The sequence below is a fragment of the Nannospalax galili genome, unplaced genomic scaffold (assembly GCF_000622305.1).
Source record: "Nannospalax galili isolate Female #2095 unplaced genomic scaffold, S.galili_v1.0 scaffold639, whole genome shotgun sequence".
NCBI lineage: Eukaryota > Metazoa > Chordata > Mammalia > Rodentia > Spalacidae > Nannospalax > Nannospalax galili.
The window spans coordinates 787,976-807,835 of record NW_008344644.1 but is presented as its reverse complement, the minus strand read 5'-3'; positions in this window follow the sequence as shown (position 1 = coordinate 807,835).

The window sequence follows — 19,860 nt, the reverse complement described above, 5'->3', positions numbered from 1 at the left end:
GGTCATAGAAAAGCAATGCATTTTCATATCAGACTAAGGCAGTAATGCCAGATCTCCACAATGGGAGTTTAATTTTAACATTGTTTGGGCCTGTTTCTAAAGGGGATTATTTTGTTTTAACTTCTTATATGGTATAGTCACTTATATGGTTTTAAAGATGACTTTTAAGTTTTTACATTGTTTGACACATTTACTGGGGGTTTTGTTTTGTTTTGTTTTGTTTTGTTTTGTCTTTTTGAGACAGGATCTCCCTGTAGCCCCAGATATCCTGGAACTCACTATGCAGACCAGGCTGGCCTTGAACTCACAGAGATCCACCTGCCTCTGCCTCCTGAGTGCTGGGATTAAAGATGTGCGCCACCATGCCCGGCCCATTTACTGGTTTTTAAAAGGGATGTTTGCATGACATCTTCACATGGTAGTTTTCAAGGAATTATTTTGGATTTTGACATCTTTTATATGGTATATTTACTGATTTCTAAAAGTGCCTATTTTGAATTCTTACTGTTTTGCACAGTATTATTGTAGAAATAGAAGCACATATTAGATACTAAAAGCTTTCACAATCTTATGGTAATTAAGAACTCTGAAGCAGGGAAAGCCTAGAGATAGAAATGGGGAAGTGAATGAGAATCTTCCCCTGCCCCCTATGGTTATCCAGGATAGAAATCTTTGTTTTCCAAAGCTATCACATTCCTGTATAGAAATCTTTGTTGCCTAAGGCTCTTGCATTCCTGTAACTTTTGCATTTCTATTACCTTTGCTCTTACTCAATTACCATGTGTATGCTATGTACCTTTTACTTGCATTCCTCACTTGTTTATAAAAAAACCCCAAAACTTGAACAGGGGGTCTGACTCCTTTGATTCATGGTGTCAATCCCACTAGTGTCAAATTAAACTCCCTCTCCTCACCTGATTTCGGCTGTGGATCTCTGATTATTTCTGTAACATTTCTGGAGGCCCCAGTGAGAACAAGTCACCATACCCTTGTTGGCAATAGAGACTGCTGCTCCTGGATCCTACAGCCCCCCTCAGCATCTAGAAGAGAAAAGTGTGAACCTCCAAAGAATTTCCTCTGGGGTTTCCTTCCAGGAGGCCATAGAGAGTTTCATAGCCCTGGACCAAAGCCTCTCATCAGGTAAAGTGAGACAGAGACCCAGAATGGACACCCAGTCCAGGTAATGGGCCACAGGTTAGACATGTGGAAGCCAGCATGGGGTGATCTTTTGCAGGAGGAGGCTGCATACCAAGTCTTGATATGATTCCAAAATGCCACTGGCCTCCGGTCAGGAATGAAGGGGACCACCACTAAACCTTGGTGTGATTCCAAGGTCCTGGCCCCATTTTTAGGCAGAACAGGAATTTAGTGGGAATAACTAGGGAACTCTCTTAAACTCTGAATGAATGTCCATGAATGTGAGAGTAAAAATAATGGTTTCACTGCTCTGTGAGTCCACAGAATCTGACTGGGCCTCACCCTGTGGTTCCACTGAGGTCATGTAACCTAAATGAGCACTCACCTTTGGGTGACTGAGCCGGGGGATAATATGTGTGGTCCGAAGGTAAGACCTCTTAAGTCACCGAGAGGTGGCCGGCCAGGAAGGCATCTGAATGAGGGAGACTAACACTCTCCACCCCCTCCTATGCACACATTACATACATTCCAAGCTCATATAAAATTTTAGATGGCTCCTCCCAGTCCAAGTGTCAGACCCAGACTGTCCTCCAGGTGATGCTAGACAACTTTAGGCTATGCAGGAAAATATGACATTAAGACAAAACTCTCCAAATTAAAAACTTTCTGTGAAGTCCAGTGACTTGAAATCAGGCCATGATGGGTAAGAATCCCCAAGTCTGCATGGAGGCTACCTGAACCCTAAAACCCAGCCTCATACTTACCAGAAGAGGAGGGAGAACTTCCTCATAGCTATGAGGAGATTATGGAGGAAGTGTTCTCTGATCCACCTTTAAAGGATGAGTGCCTTACATGCAAAGGACCATCCTAATCAAACTCCTTGATTTTTGTGTTTTGGGTGCACCTAGTTTGTGTGGAATTATGTCATGTATGTCTATAAGTTTTCTCATGTGTTGAGTTCTCAAGTAATTCAGTCATGTGTGTCAGTGATCATTGTCTTCATATGTTTATGTCAAAACAAACTGGCCACTTCAGTTAATATTTTCATTCATTTATTGTGCACAAAATTATTGGTTTTATTTTGCTTTATTTTGGCATGCCTAATTAAAATACACATGCAGATTTATAAATAAGGATATTTTGATAGCACATTCAAAAGCCTTATAAATTTGGGCACCTTAAATATTTTTAAACTTATTGAACAATGTTTCTAGGTATATTAAGTGTTTCACAAAACTTAAGTGCTAGTTGTTTATAAAAAACAGTATCTGAAGCCAGGTGTGGTGGTGCATGCCTTTAATCCCAGCACTGAGAGGCAGAGGCAGGTGGATCTCTGAGTTCCAGGCTAGCCTGATCTTCATAGTGAGTTCTAGGCCAGCTGGGACTACAGGGAGACTGTATCTCAAAGACAAAAAAAAAAGTATCTGAAGTGGTTTAGGACCTTATTTGTTGCATGCCTTTTGGTTTGGGTTTGTTTTATACTGTTTGTTTTTAAGGTATCTCTTTGGTTTACTCACTTTGGAAGTATTTTGGTTTTGACATTCTTGGTCTGGTTTGTGTTGCTATCAGACCTCTAAAGGCCCAAAAATGGTTTGAGAAAATTGAACTGTTGGTTATAAGTTTGATTTAATATATTAACTCATCTTCATTGCTAGAGATGGATTCTGGGACTGATCTTCCTATCTCATCCTTTTGGCCTTGTCCTTCTCCCTCTGTTTCCTGCAGCTCTGCTCTGTATACAGGCAGAAGGGGCCTGTTTGGGGGAGGGTGCTTTTTGTCCCTGGAAACTCTGATGGCTTAGATGTGGCCCTGTACTTTTCTCACTTGGAGTAACTCTTGCCTTTGGCTCTCATGTTTAAGTCTACATTGAACTGCCTTTATATTAGCTATTCCTAGAACTCCTATCAGTAATTGAAACCAAGAATCTTAGTTTGGCTCAAATAGAAGTCTTTGGTACCTGGAAGACCTCTGCCAGGCTCCTGGAGATGGCCATATAGCACTGGTGCTTTTGTTTCTCTGGCTAGAGGACACTTGAATTAGGTGCAGTAGCACATGGTTTCTTCTGGGGTACCTTGTAAGAACTGATCCCCAAGATGGCCTGAGCCAGTCTCTTTCCTCCAGAACAGCCTGAGACAAAAAGAGACAACTACAATGTGTTCAGAATAACTACTTATAAACATTATTATGCTTATCTTGTAAAAATTACCATGTACCTTTATGCATACACTGAACAACCTCTAGACATCTCTGAGAATTAGCTCATAACTGTTTGCTACAGTGTGTCTTCTTAGACTTTGGAAGTGATATGATTTTATGCTTATTTCCTTAAGTCCCCCACCCGCACGCACACCTTTTCCTCATAGGAAGCAAAAGACCACCCTGAGCCTGAGCTGTTGCTGTCCCAGACCGCCAGCACTGAAGACTTGGCATACCGGCTCCTCTGACCCTGGTGTGCTGTGCTCTTGTGCTTTCACCTCTCATTCTAAGTTCCTGCATACTACTATGGGAAAGGGTTAACTGTAGACAGCTGTCATTGAATCATACTCATGAAAATTGTTTTCTTATACTCTATGCTTTTGGCATTGTCAATCTTAAATAGCCTTTAATAATAGATTGATTCTGTATTGCCTTAAGACTAAATACTTCTTACCATCCCATTCTTTACCCTCTCATTTTGTGGAATTGTCTTTAATGAAAACTGTTTAAGCATTAGTTTGTTTTCATCATACTGTAATGATTCTGGCTATTGTTAGCTTTAAGTGCAAATGAAATGTATAATCCTGTTTTCCATCAGTTGTTAAGTCTGAAACCCAGATAGAAATATTTATCATATTATGTTTAACACTAAGGGAACCATTATTACATAATGATTTACTAGATATCAAATTGGCTTGTAAGTTCTCATGTAAGCTGAAATTGTTAAATTACAACATGGTTCCTATTAAGAATATAAATTTTTTAAATGATTACTTCTACTCCAGGGTGAAATTTATCTCTGCATTTAGATTTTTTTTTTTATATAGAATAAAGATTTTCCAAGTTTACGTAAAATAGCTCTACACCTTTAAAAGAGACTTGGTCATTTAAAACCTGCTTCAAAGCTTGAGGTAAAATCTTAATTGCTTGGTAAATTTGTTTATGAACAGTATTAAAAGCATTTATTAAATTCTGAGGAGCGTTATAGTACAGTTTCTCCTAAGTGATTATGCTGGAGGTTGGGTGCCAGTTGCTTCTCATTACCTTGTGTTTATACACCTTATTTGATAGACCGTTCTCCAAGCTATAAGGTCTACCTGGGAACTTAAAGCACAATGTGTACATGGGTAATATTAACTCATGTTATTATCCTATATAATAAGATGATGCTGCACAGTACACTTCTGAGTCAACTACCATCTTCATGACTTCAGCTGTGCCTGCTTATAAAAGGTTATCATAATTGGGCTTGCTGATGGTTGTTATTCTTTTATTAAAGGAAGGATAACCTCACCTGAGTATCCAGCCATTCATCCCACTCAGCCGTTGTAATTCTGCCCTAACTGCAAATGGTCTCCTGAATTTGAAAAGGACTATAGTAGTAAAGATATAAATATATGTATATATAGATTAAAATGATGGGATATTTACAGAATAGAAGGGATAATGAAATTCATTTTAAACAAACTTATTAAATGGTCTGAACAGGTTTATCGAGATACAGAGGTTTCAGTCCACTCCTGGCTTGTACTGCACAATGGGTTACCTATTTGGATTAAATGGGCACAGACAAGTATTGGGTTACCTATGACTACTGAAAGATGTCTTTTATGTTTCTCTGCATTATGCAAATGTTACTTTTGGCACTTTCTTTTGCCCATAACAAGAATAATTTGGCTCAAGAAAAACTAGGTCTACCTCCTTGAACCAGATGTATGCGATCTAGAAGAAAACGGTTTCCGTGAAGCTTGGTCTGAATTCTGATCAGTTTATTGCCTATTTATATGTATGTGATATAATACCTCCCTTCCTTCCAAAAACTGTAAATCAGGGTATAAAAACTGCTATAGAGACTGCTTCTGTTTGTAATAGAACAGTCTTCATTTGAGACAGACTTAAGAAATTCTTGTTTTAAGGTCCCTTTCCTGAGCTGTGCTTAGTTAACCTATGATGGTAAATCTCTTCCAGTCAATGTTTATTGAGAACGTTTGGGTTTTGTACAAACTTTATCTATATATTACACAGTAATTAAAAGTACCAGGATGGTGCAACTGATCTTCTTGGATGCTTAATAACCATACTTAAAGGCCCATACTAATCTGGACAAAGAGGCTTAAGGGACAGTTTTGTTCTTTGCCCTGGAAGGTCGACAGTGTCCCAGGGGACTATGGGAATCTCTTGATATGTCCTATAACTGTGATGAGTCACCTGTCCTTTTGTTCAGGGAGGTCATGGAGACACCACCAGAGGGACTCAAACCAGTGTCCAGTCTGTAAAGAGGAGGGTCAACACAGAGGAAACACTTTCTCCCTGCTTCCAAGGGAAGCCCAAGTCAAGCAGGACCTCTTGACTTAGCTTCACATAGATGGAACTGGTAAAAGAAAAGCCTAAGGAGACAGCACGCCCCCCAATCCCACATGACCCCTGAGGACCACCTCCTCAACCGACCTTAAAGTAAAAGTAAGTTGGTTTATTTGAGCAAAATGCATGGTCTTAAACACCCAAAAGGAAAGTATAACCAAAAATTAAAGTGATCAGCATATTTCTTTAAGAGTCCAAAGGATTGCATTTCTTAGACATTAGACTTAAGTCCAGGTAAAATGTTATTTAGACAATTATTTCTCAGTAGTGATTTTGTTCTTAACAAGAAAATGCTGTTCAGGCGTAGGACTTCAAATCTTGGTCTGCAATACTGCAGTGCCCACCTGCAACTACTACTGTTCTAAAATGATGGCTAAATCATGGCTCCCTATTAGAAGATTGATTCTAGCCACTCCAACAGCTATCAGAGTGCCAGAAAACAAATCCTGAGTTCATCATTCTTGAGTCCAGCCTTGGAAGCCAAAGGAAAAATGAGGAAGAACCCAATAGATGGGTGCTTTTAAAAGCCCTCATCAAAAAATTCCAATGGGCTTTAATTTGGATATTTGAAATTTGCCCTGTTCTGACTTTTTCTGGTTCCCTGTCTAGAACTTGTAATACTAAATATTCTTGCCTTTGCTTCTCCTTCACCTCTCCTAGGCATCAGTCAAGGACCTTCTTTTCTCACTATAGTTAAGAGTTATGCAATTTGGGAGTCTTTTAGATAGACCCACTGAAGGGGTTCCCCAATTGCCTGTTCAGCATGGAAGAAGCCAGAGTGGTCTGCATCCTGATTCCCTATCAGCAATTTAGGTAACCTCTTCAGAGGGTGGTGTGATAAGAATAAGAGGTAGAAATTGGCTAGGCAGTTAGGGTAAAAGACCCCAAAGAAAAGTAGCCAGTTTCTTTCTTGGCTAAAAGTGAAATTGTCCTTGGGCCTTTTAACAACACACTCCGTTCCAAAGGCCAAAAATGTTAAAAGTATTTGGGAGCTCTTATCCCTAAAATATTTTACCTTTCACTTAAAACTTCACAATATCAATAATCACCCCAATAGGATATCTTCACTGGATTGTTGTCATGGCTTCTACCATTGCTGGGGCCTCTGCTTTCTATTACTTTGGTGCTAACCATTGCTCCTTGCCTCTTCAGATATTTTTGGGGCTGATTCAATAACTAACTCATAATGTTGGACCCCCAGACTGCGGTATCCAATGTTCATGGGAGGCCGCACCCCAATAACTCAGTCCCCAGACCAGGAGATGCAACAAGCAAGAGGATTTATTAGGGCATCTGCAGACAGGCTTCTTCCTCTCACTCAGAAAGGAGAAGCCCCAAATTCAGCTTACAGTTAGTTTATAAAGGCAAAAACCACAAATCACAAGCGGCGGCTCTAAGCCAAGAAAGCAGAAGTGGGAGGGGGATTTCTCGGGTGTTTTTCCAGCTTGGGCAAGGAGCATGAAAAGGTCAGCTCAGTCTTAGCAGTTAGAATTATTTTTCATTTTTACTTCCTTGTACAATTTTCTCAGGCGCTTGGGGGACTTAGTTTGAATCCATCATTCTAGGGGACTTGGTTTGATTCCAACAATACTAATTCTAATCAGTGGTTACTTTCCTTCCCTCCACGTGGATACAAGTGCCTGTCAACCATTAAGGACCCTGGTCAGATGCACAAGGTGGAAGTCCCCACTGTCTGACTGATCCCTAATCCAGCCTCCCCCACATTTACCATGTTCAGCAGGAAATAGCAAGAGGATTGCAGAGCACCCTATCCTATAACACAAAAGGCTGGAATGTTAGGGTTTGAATATACAGCAACACCCTCCCCAAAGGGCCTCATGGTTTTGCAAGCCCTCTGGCTGTTCTCTCCTGATAAGCTCTGGGCTCTCTTCCCTTCCTCACTTGTTTTTTTTAAAAAAAAACATATTTCCAAGGCTGGAGAGATGGCTCAGCAGTTAATAGCACTGACTGCTCTTGCCAAGGACCCGGGTTTGATTCCCAGCACCCACATGGTGGCTACAAACTGTCCTTAACTCCAGTTCCAGGGGAATCAGAAGCCCTCTTCTGACCTTTGCAGCATTGCATGACATGGGTGCAGTCATATACGTGCAGACAATACACTCATACACATAAAATTAAAATAATAAAATATTTTTAAAAACAAATAAATAAAAAATAAAAAAATATATTTTCCACTTTCTGCATTCCCCAACCCCCCTATAAAACGCCCCAGCCAACAGCTTGTAAACAGATCCTCTATCTTGAAAGGGGAACTCTCCCCTGTGTTTTCCCTGCCAATGAACTCTATCCCATAGGAGTTTGTGTCTGTGTCCTGGTGCTTTCTCCTGATTTGGACCCCAATTTTACCTATCATTTTTTACCTTTAAAGACTCCCTCCTCAACTTAGAAGGGCACCACAGGTTCCATGCCTATCCTTAGACAGTGGTCACTACTCGAAGTTAGATTAAAGATTTGGCTAATTCTAATTTGCTTGAGTCTGAGAGGTTTTTCCTGGTGGTCCGGAACTTGATTATATTTGGAGGTCCCATCAAGATCCCGGGAAACCTGTGACTCAGGGTTCCCACCTGGGATAGGCTCAGTTGCAGATTTGGAGGCCCATGGGAGCCTGAGATTGTGACCAGAAAATCTGATCAAAAGTTGAACCACTTGTGCTTAGGACAGGACAGATTGGTGAGTGTTTTGGGGAGTCTGGCAGTTGGGTTGCATGCTGTGTCTTTCATGAGTTCTAAGAAGTGAATTATGGGGTCAAGTCACCTGGGAAGCACTGAGCTGTCTGTGAACAAGAGTGGCCCACTTTGGGGGTAGAATGGCTGGATGTGGGGTCCTTCGAACCCCAAGTCACCCAGAGAGCCTGGCAGGTTACAGGGAATGCTGCCATCCCGAACAGTTTCCTTACATCCACTTCTGGCTCATGCTTTTATAGTAGGCCCCTCCTTGGCTAAAATGTTGCTCTCCTAAACAGGGCTTCTCAGTATTAGTGGCTAGACCCTGGTCAAGAAATCCAGATCCCCAGTTTTAGGTACTGGGGAGGAGAAAGACATCCCTCCCCTTTACTACCTAATCCCCAACCAGATCAGGACCAGCACCATGTCAGAGGGCCCTCCTGCTCTCCCTGCCCCAACCCCTAGGGTATAACCCATCCTTCTAAAACCCTCTCCCTTTCACAGGGTGGACTATGCCCTACCCCAGCAGAGTCAAGTGCCCCCTCCTGCTGTGCTCCATCTTAGGGAAACCTCTCCAAGTGATTTCCTACCCAAGAGAGACAGACCAGACTTCCCTTCATGGTCTATATTCCCTTTTCCTAGTAGTGATCTGTACAATTGGAAATCTCAGAATCCTCCTTTTTCAGAAAAGCCACAGGCACTTATCAGCTTGCTGGAAACAGTTTTCTTTACCTACCAGCTCACCTGAGCTGATTGCAGACACCTTCTAGGCATTCTCTTTACATTGCTGAAGCTCACAAGGCCAAAGCAGGCCCTAGGACCCCAGGGAGGGATGCAGAGGCAAGAATCAAACAAATCCTCCCTTCAACCCATCTAAACTGGGACTGTAACATAGATTATGGTAAAGGGGCATTAGATGCCTATTGCCCAGTTTTTCTGACTGGAATAAGAGCAGTGGCTAGGAAGTCAACTAATCTCTCCAAGGTATCTGAGGTTATCCAGGGAGGCCAGGAATCCCCTGCCAGATTCCTGGAGCATTTTAGAAATGCTTATCAGGAGTTTACTCCATTGGTCCTGATACTCCAGAGAACCAGAGAGCTATAAACATTGTCTTTGTTATCCTGTCAGCTCCAGATAGTCGTAGGAAGTTACAAAAATTAGGAGTTGAAGGGATGAACAGGTCACAGTGGAAATCGCTCAGAAGACATTTAATAACAGAGACCCAGTTGAAAAGAATAAGAGATTGGCCTGGGTAATGGCAGCTTCCTAAAGAAAGAAGAAAATAGAGGTCAGAGACTCCATCAGTGGACAAGTCAGGCTCAAACCAGACTAGAGAAGGACCAATGTGCCTATCACAAGGAAGAAGGACACTGGAAAAATGGATGCCCATGGTGAAAGAGAGGGAAAGGGGGAAAGATCCTCAACTTGGTGAGCACAAACTGGTGGTACCAGGGCTCCAGTTTCATGTCCCCCTTGGAGCCTCTGGTAGTGGGAAAAATTGGGGGGCAAGATACTCCAGTTCCTGGTAGATACCAGTGAGGCCCATTCAGTGTTAATCCAAACTTGGGTCCACTCACCGAAAGGAGAACCACCATCCAATGAGCCATGGGAACTGGAAACTACACCTGGACCACCACATGCAGTGTAGACCTTGGACAAGGTACTGTGGCTCATTCTTTTCTGGTTAGGCCAGATTGCCCTTACCCCCTGATTGGCAGGGATGTGTTAAGAAAACTAGAAGATACTATTATTTTTGGTGAGACTGAAGCTACTTTGGACATGAAGAACCCACACCCAGCCATCCTGGTAACCCGCCCCCATCAGATGAATACAGGATGGTAGAAAACCATTCGGATGAGCAGGGAACAGAAACAGGTTGTCCCTTCCTTGCAGAACTAATGCAGAAATTCCCAGGAGTATGGGCAGAAACCAACACCTTAGATTGGCCTCACACCAGTCACCCATCGTTCAGCTCTTGAGCTCTACCACACCTATAAGAGTGAAACACTATCCCATTTCTAGGGACACCAAGACTGGCATCAGAAAACACATTAGCTGCCAGAGGGAAGCAGGGATTTTGATCCCTTGTCACTCACCTTGGAACAGTCCTCTACTCCTGCCGTTAAGCTGGGCACAAAGGACTATGGCCCTGTACCAGACTTGAGGGAGGTGAGCAAGAGGATGGAAACTATCCACCCAACAGTGCCAAACCCTTATACCCTGCTTAGCTTGCTAGATCCAGGATAGACTGGACATTGTCCTGACTCTAAAACATGTTTTTGTCTCCCTCCCTTTGGTATCTATAAGTCAGCCCATATTTGCTTTTGAATGGACAGACCCCACTGCTTTTTCAGTGGCCAGCTGACCTGGGCATGGCTGCCTCAAGGGTTCAAGAACTCTCCTACTTTATTTGATGCAACCCTTAGTGCAGACCTGCTTGAGTACTGCAGAGAGCACCCAAACACCCTCCTACAGTATGTGGACAGCCTCCTCACCACCCACACTCTCAAAGAATGCAGACAAACCACTGAAGACCTGCTTAAGGCACTCCAACAGCTGGGCTATCACGCTTCTGCTAAGAAAGCCCTACTCTACTCCAGTCAGGTAACCTATCTCAGGTATTGTCTGGAGGGTGGCAACAAGACCCTGTCTCTGAGCAGGATTCAGGCCATTGTTAGCATCCCCAAACCTCGGGATAAAAAGCAGGTGAAAGAATTTTGGGGAACAGTGGATATTGTAGACTGTGGATACCCAGTTTTGCAGAAATAGCTAAACCCTTATACTAGAGCCTGGGTGGAAATAGCCCCTTGAGTTGGAAACATAAGGAAAGGAGGCTTCCCAAAGACTCACGGAGGCACTGATGTCAGCCCCAGCCTTGGGCCTGCCCAGTAACACTAAACCATTCCATCTGTTCGTGGACGAATGCCACGGAGTGACCAAGGGCATTCTGCCTTAAACTTTGGTATGGGGCGTGCGCTCTCTCTCTGGGCGCACTCCCCCGAATGGCACGGCAGATCCACAGGCTCCCCGGCTGGTGTGCGTGCGCTCTCTCTGGGCGCACTCCTGGGAATGGCACTCCCCCTCCACACCTGGCTAGTTGCTGGCGGGTCTGGCCACAGGCGTCTCTGGCCGCGGCGGTGGGTGCCTGCAGGCTTTTCCCGGCGGCTCAGGTCCCGTGTCTCTGGAGCTTCTCTGCTGCAGAAGCGTTGTTCTGCCGAATCCTGTCCCTAATCCACCCGTGTACTCTTCCTCAGGATGCAAGGTCCACTGGCCACTTGGACCTCGCGGGAAGAAGTATGGGGACAGTGAAAGCTAGAATGTCCATGAGTCGGTCATGAGGGAGTGTGCCCCCCGGAGAGATTGGGCCACCAGTAGTGACACAAGACTCAAGACTTAGTCTGTGTTACAGCTTTATTCTCTGAGACCCTGCCCTCTGTGTCCCAGCTTTCTGCGACCCAGTTCTCTGCAGCCCAAATCTCTGCAGCCCAATTCTCTGCAGCCCGAATCTCTGCAGCCCAATTCTCTGACCATTAAGAGAAGACTAAGGCATTTATACCATGGGGGTAGTGGTAAAAGCTTTGGCTGTTAGATGCTTTGTGAGGCATCCTATTTACATATGGAAGTGGATTTCTGCCACACTGCTAGACTGTTGTCTGCCTGGAGAAATTACAGGAAGGCATGGTACCTTTCAGAGCCAAAGGCCATGTTTATGTTATGGCATTTGTGGCAGACACTTCAAAAGGAGAGACAGGAAAGATGCCAGGAAGACACCCCACTATGAAAGGAGCCCGCAGCACATAATCCCGAGCTGCATGAGCTGTCCGGTGTGAAGGGGCTTCGACTTTGCATAACAGAGGTTCCCAACACTTGGGGCCCTGGAAAAGGCCACTGGCATATCTGTTTAAATGCCTAGATCCTGTGGGAAGGTTGGCCTGCCTGTATTCAAGTCATCGCTGCTGAAGCACTTCTGTTGAAAGAGACTGATATGCTGACCATGGGGCAGGAGGTAGTCATTACTATTCCCCCCCAACTGAGATGCTCCTGCCCTGAGCATTGGATGTCAAATGCCACCATTACACACTACTAGGCTCTCCTACTAGACACACCCAGGATCAGGTTCTCACAGTACTGAATCTAGTATCTCTCTTGCCTGACCCTGGTGAGCAGTCAACCCACAACTGAGCTCAAGTTATGGACAACCTGCAACACAGCTGTCCAGACCTCTAAGACCAGCCATTCAGAAGGGTGGATACAACCCTGCACACCGATGGGAGCAGCTAAATGCAGGATGGGGTTAGTCAAGAGCAGCCATGGTTACCCTCTCCTAACTTTCTCTGAGGCAACCTGGACTCAATCCTTGCCTCAGGGAAGGACAACACAAAAAGCGGAGCTGATAGCTCTGACCCAGGCCCTAAGATGGGGGCATGGCCTCATGGTTAACATTAACACCGACAGTCTGTATGCTTTTGCTACTGCACACATCCATGGCAACTTGTATCAGGAGCAAGGTCTGCTTACATCTGCGGGGAAGGAAGTCAAGAACAAAGAAGAGATTTCTGCTCTCTTGACAGCCATTTGGCTGCCAAAGAAATTCGCTGTCATCCACTGCCCTGGACACCAAAAAGGAGTCTCTCCGGAAGCCCAAACCAACAGACTCACAGATGCCATGACAAAGAGGGTCCCAAAAGAGCCAGAGGGGCCACTCCAAGTACTAGGCCCACCCTCAATTCTCACCCTCATGCCTGAACCCAACCCACTGAGACACCCTGAACACCAATGAGGACGAAAAGTGGGCTCAGCAACAAGGAACCACCAAGACTGGTGGGTCCTCCCAGATGGACTCCCTATCTTACCCAGAGCTCCTGGGCCATCTCTCCTCTCTCAGTCTCATCAGAGCACTCATCTGGGATCAACTAAGCTAAAAGAGTTAGAGATAGATATTCCTGCCCCATTTGGATGAGAAAGTTGAAGACATTACCTGCCGATGTGCCATCTGTGCTCAGGTAAACCCTAAAGGGGGAAGATCTGCATCTATGGGTATCTGAGAGAGAGGCCTCAGTCCCGGTGAACACTGGGGGCTGGATTTCACCAAAGTGACTCCAACAAGGTTTGGCTACCAGTATTTGCTGGTTTTCATAGACACTTTTTTCACGCTGGGTCAAAAACCTTTTTTACTACATCAGAGACAGTTAATGTAGTCACTAAGAAACTGCTAGAGGCAGGCAGATCTCTGTGAGTTCAAGGCCAGCCTGGTCTACATAGTGAGTTCCAGGACAGCTGGGGCTACAGGGAGACCCTGTCTCAAAAAGACCAAAAAAAAAAACACAAGAACCCCCAAAAAAAAACAAAAAAAAAAAAAAAAAAACAAACCCACAAAACAAAACAAAAAAGAAACTGCTTATGGAGATTATGCCTCAATTTGGCCTTCCCTCCTCTTTGGAGACTGACAATAGTCCAGCCTTTATGGCCAAAGTGTCACAACAGGTGGACAAAATTCAGGGAATGAATTGTTTGGAAGTTACATTGAGCTTATAGGCCCCAAAGTTCAGGGCAAGGAGAAAAGACTAAAGGAACAATTGAAGAAACTTTAACTAAATTCCAGGGGACAAACTGTGGAGGGGTGGACTGAGTTGCTCCCTACCATTCTATTTAGGATCAGATGCTCCCCCTACAGGGAGAAATTAACACCATATGAGATAATTTATGGCCTCCGGCCTCCACTAATCCCTGCCAAAGGAAGGTCACCTGCTTTGAGATATCCAATTGTTCTTCCTCAAGTCCCAGCAGGCTCTGCAGAGAGTTTCCCAAGACATCCAATCCCACCTCTCACCACCTCCACCTTTGCCCACCCTGAGTGAACCGGCTCACAAGTTCCAGCCTGGGGATTTTATGTGGGTCCAAAGCCTGCCCAGCAAGACCATACAGCCTTCCTGGAAAGGACCTGTAATCCTCACTACACCCACAGCCACGAAGGTTGCAGGAACCCCAGCTTGAATTCATCATTCCCATCTGAAAGCAGACATTACCATCGAAGGCAAAAGTGAAAAATGGAAGATGTCTCCCCTAAAAGTGTGGTTCACCCAAACTTTGGACTCAGACTAGTACTGGTATTGGGGAGTCTGACAGATACCTCCCACATGTGGCCAACTAGGAATATTGAAACAGGATTGTGAGCTGGCCTGAAATTGCTGATGGGAAAGTGTTAGGTATTGTCCAAAATGCCACTTCCCAGCCTGTTCTATGGTTGACCTCTGTGCCCTTTTACAGGAGGCCCTTAACCTGGTAAAACACACCTAGTCAGAGGAGGAGCGGGAGTCAGGGAGAGGGGAGCAGTCCGTCCAACCCGACAAGGGCCTCCAGAATGAGTGGTTCTACCATGCCCTGCAGATGGGGAGCCCTCTTGCCGGGGAAATGGGAACTATCACTGTGTGACTTGGGGCTGTGAAACTGAGTCATAAAGACAAACACATTGCCATAGAAAGGCTACCCCTCCCAACTTCATGTTGTCTGGGCTTATGCAACCCATTTCAGATCATTGTTGTACCCTGGAACCAACTCAGCTCACGACATTGGTTAAGAAGGAACACTTGGGGATTCCGACACTGGATGACAGGGTAAACCCCAGGGCAGAGTTCACAAATCCAGTGAGAATGCCCACTCACCGGCTAATTCCTGCCAGGCCAGCAAGTTGGCTTCCAGTTCCCAAGTAGCCCTCTCATCATCCTCCTACCTCTACCCTGCCCTCAGGCAGTCCCACTATGCCTCTTCCTCCTCAAGCTACCCAACCCTCTCCAGTGTCCCCAATCTTAGTTCCCACTGAAGCTAGACACCCACAGCCTCAGACTGCTTCCAGGCAGCAGGGAATGGCCCCAAACAATGTTCCTGAGATTGAGACACTGGGGCTAAGGCACAACTGGACAAAGTGTATTACCCCCAATATAGGACAAGATTGTTGGCTCTGCCTAGATCACAGCCCCCCCCTTTAAGTGGGGAATAGGGGCCAATATCTCTATTACCCCACTACTGCTCCATTTGAAGGTACAGATTGCAGGTCACTAAACTTACTCTGGGGGACCTTCAAGGCAAAGGTGCTTGTCTAAATTCTTCAACTTATGCTCTATCCCATTCCCTTTATAGCCAGTCTTGCAGTTCTCAAACCTATACCACCAAGTCTCAGGCTACTGGAATACACTTTCAACGCCCGCCTGGAACATGGTGGGCTTGTACTTTCAGCCTCTCCAGGTGTGTTGCCGCTGAACATCTAGAAATGGAGCCTAACGAGGGTAGCTTTGGTGTCATTTATGCTTCCCCCAAGTATACATATGTAGTGGAACTGAGGAAAGGGAGCAATATATAACCAATTTCATCTCCACCGGGAAGAAGAGAGCAGTTTCAGCTGTCCTTATTCCCTGCCTGGTAGGAACTGGGATTGTGGGCTCTGCTGCCCTAGGTGCATCAGCATTAGTCCTGGGAGATCAAAATTTTCAGATCCTAAGTGCTAGGATAGACCAAGATATAGATCATCTCAGGAATTCTGTACAACAGCCTAAGACACAGGTATCTACCTGTGTCATAGAGGACTAGATATGTTGTTCCTAAAGGGGAGAGGCCTATGTATGGCTCTGGGAGAAAAATGTTGCTTTTATGCAAACAACTCAGGAACTATAAGAGAAACTTTGGCTATGGTTAAACAGAATTTAGAGCAGAAAACCAAAGAAAGAGCTGAAACCTCCAATTGTTGAGTCCTTATTTTCCTGGTCCCCTTGGCTCACCACCCTCCTAACTGCTTTAACAAGCCCTCTACCCCTGCTACTCCTTGGTGTTACTATCGGACCTTGTCTCTTAAACTGGTTACTCACATATACAAAAACAGAATTAATGCAGTTAAAATATTGGGCTTGCAGACCCAGTACCAACTCATGGATCAGCATGAGCATGAATCAATGATTTGATTCATATGATCTAGGTCCAGTGAGGACTGTCCTAGCATGGGTGACTCCATCTTGACTCCTGCCTCCATTTTGTCTAAGGCAAGTCAGACCTAAGGTTGAACTTAGTTTCAACAACCCCCTCCTTTCCCCTCAGAGGCCTGGCTCTGGGTAATGGCTCTCCACAGCCAGCAGTGTTGCCACCCTGACACTGTTACCTGTTTACTTAGGAGAGGCCAAGCTTTTTCCTGACTCTGGGAACAATGAAATGTAACCCTGACCTCCTAAATGCCCCTCTGTCCTATGACTGTCACAGGGTGATTATTATTATTATTTTTTTGGCTTCTGTTTACATGTTCATCACTAGGCTCTGAGGGAAATGTACTCTCTCCTCTTACAGCTATACGTTCCACAAGAATGAAGCAATGTGGTTTTTACCCTTAAAAACTCCCTCCCCTACTTAGAAGGGCACCACAGGTTCCATGCCTGTCCTCAAACAGCTGTCACTACACATAGTTATATTAAAGATTTGGCTAATTCTAATTCACTTGAGACTGAGTGGTTTTCCCATGTGCTCCTGAGCTCCGTTACAGTCCTGCCTTACCTGGTACCATCTCCCTGAGGTCTTCCTAAGAACCTCTCTGGCCTCCTTGACTTTCGCCTCCCTCTGTGTGTTAGCACAGCTGTATGCTCCACAAGCCCTCACCCTGCTCCATCTGCTCTGTGTGATACACTCATCCGTTGTCTCACTGCTCATTCTAGAGCGTCAACTCACCACATCATTCATTCACTTTGTCTTTTCCTTCTTTTTGACATGGAGGAAACTAAACAGGGCATCTTCCTGTGGTAGCAGCTGATCTGCCTGGCTACTGCAGATGAGCAATATCTTCTCCCAAACCCTTGTGTTCGCATTTCAAACTCCTCCTTTTATTTCCATACAAAAAGAAACAGACCATGAATGTGTCTTCAATTCAAATGAAAATATTAAAATTTAGTATGATTCATATGGTGATGATTATTGCAGCACACTGTCTTATAAAATTTATTCTCAGGGGTTAAATATTTTTTTCCTTCTTTGTTTCATAGAACAGTTTGCAGTGAGCCATTATTCAATATAGTGGAAGGAAAACACCCAGAGAGAAACCTTGCTTAGCCTAAGGATAATGTTCAGTGTTCTGGCTGGATGCATAGAAGAAGCCCTGTTGAGCTGTCACAAAGGACAGCTGAGAGCTGGCAGTCATAGCAAATAAAACTTTTGTATTTATATATGAATATGAATAGTGCCTTTTCCTCAGCTAAAGATTTCCCTAGGCCCTCAGCCAGGGACATTCACCAAGATGTACAGCTTTATTGATGTGATTCCTATTAAGCTGCGTAAGTGACACGGAGTTGGCCATCCCTAAAAGACACTGAAATTTTACCAAGGAATTATTCATCTCTAGACTGAACTTGACTTTTTAAAAAATCCCTAGAACAAAACAAATTGACCAAACAGAAAACAAAACCTAATTTCCTAACTACTTAACTTTCTTTTATGTCCTTCTCTTCCACAAAGTGCTCACATAGTGAATGAGACTTACAACTGGGGTTTAGGAGAGGTTGGGATAGGTTCCTCTTCTGCACTGTTTTAGTAAGGCAGGTATCTGCACTATGAGGCTCAATTTGCTTTGTGAATAATAATAATAAACCATGAGAGTCAGACATTGAGATGATGGAATTAATTTTATCAACTTGAGTGGACCATGGAGTACCCAGGTATTTGGTTAAACATTACTGTGCATGTTTCTGTGAGGGTGTTTGTAGACGAAGTTAACCTTTAATAGCTGAATGGGCTCATCACATTGTTAGGGTCCGTGACTTGGAGGGTCTCTTCAGGAGAACAAATGCACGAGTATGGAGATACAAAAATCAAGCAGAGTTATTAAACCAGCTAGCTGGGGCCAACCGTCCTTCCAAGACACGCAGGTCTGGTTAGAGCGATCGACCCTGAGGCAATTTCAGGTAAAGATTATATAGGCTCCCGCAACCGTTACACAAAAGCCTGCGCTTATACCACCAATAGTTTCAAAGCAAGCATTTCACAAACCAATAACTTCAAAACAAGAAAAATGTTACAACTCCCTTCAGGTGTCTCAATCGGGGAGGGATGGGTGGTATGTGCCTGGCGCGTCCCTTCCCTGTTATCTTGTGTAAGCAGACTTGCCTACATGACATGACACAGATCAGACAGGTCAGGGGCCTGCAGCACTTGCCCCTATCTCTGGATGCCTGTGTCTCCAGTTGAGTTAATTGGTTACAAGCAGTAAATTCAAACAAGTAAAGTCAAGCAGTAAATTCAGACAAGCAGTAAATTCCTCTTTCCCTAACATTTCCCCCCTTTTTCTAGATCAGACTGAGGAATCTTCCTCAGTGGTGTCTAAGGCTTGGTATTTCTGGTGAAGGACCGAGAGATGGACAGTATCAATCTTTTCCTGAACAAACCTTAGTAGCCTATTTATTATGCAGGGACCAATTATGACTAATAGCAATAGGATAATTAGGGGTCCTGTGACAGCTGAGAGGAGAGTTGTAAACCACGGTCTATGCATAAACCAAGACTCGAACCAGCTTTCATTACTTTCATACTCTTTGCGCCTCCTCTCCAGGTCTTTCTTTAACTTGGTCAAAGATTCCCTGACTGCCCCTGTCTTGTCTACATAGAAACAGCATTCTTCTTTTAAAGCTGTGCATAGCCCACCCTCCTTTAAAAATAGGAGATCCAAGCCCCTTCTATTTTGTAGCACCACCTCTGATAAGTGAGAGATTGCTCCAGGTCCGACATCATTTGCCGGAGCTCTTCCAAGTCCCTGTCAATTGCTAGCCTTAGTGCCGTGAGCTCTCGTGTTGCTAGGACTGCGATTCCTGTCCCTGCTCCAGCTATCCCCACGGAGAAGAGAGTTCCAATAGTTAAGGCAGTAATGGGCTCCCTCTTCTTTTGGAGTGGACTCTGTTTTTCCTCCCAATAGGAAAGGAGGGATTCATGAGAATGGTATGAAAGATGGGGCAGAATGGCCACAAGTACACAAAATTCATTATTAGCATTAAATACAGAGGTGGATAGGGCTGGGGTGAGGCCCGTTTTTGAACAGAGCCACCAGCCCGAGGTGGGTATAATCCTGCTCCCATGGGGTGTTATTGCATGAGGAGCATAACTGGCTTTGGGATGTTGGAACTGTGCCTACACACATGCCAGAGGCCAAGACCTGCGCAAGAGTAAGTCCCCGTGGTCTCCTGTCCCAATAGGTGGGATGAGAGTTGTTGAGAGTATAGGAACTATTTATCCCGATAGCCTCATAAAAGGGTGGGGATCCTGGGTAGCACAGCCAACATGGGCCAGTAAGAGAGGGAGTGGTATGATTAAGGGTTTCTACTACAGCTAGCACCATCTCCCAAATAGGGTTGCTGGAACTCTGTGGTTTCGCAGCTGTCCCCGGCCTTTCTGTGGCTGGGGCTGCTGATGTCATTGTGGTGCCTGATGGCTTGAAGGTGGGCCTAGGAGACCCAGGCGGGGGGGG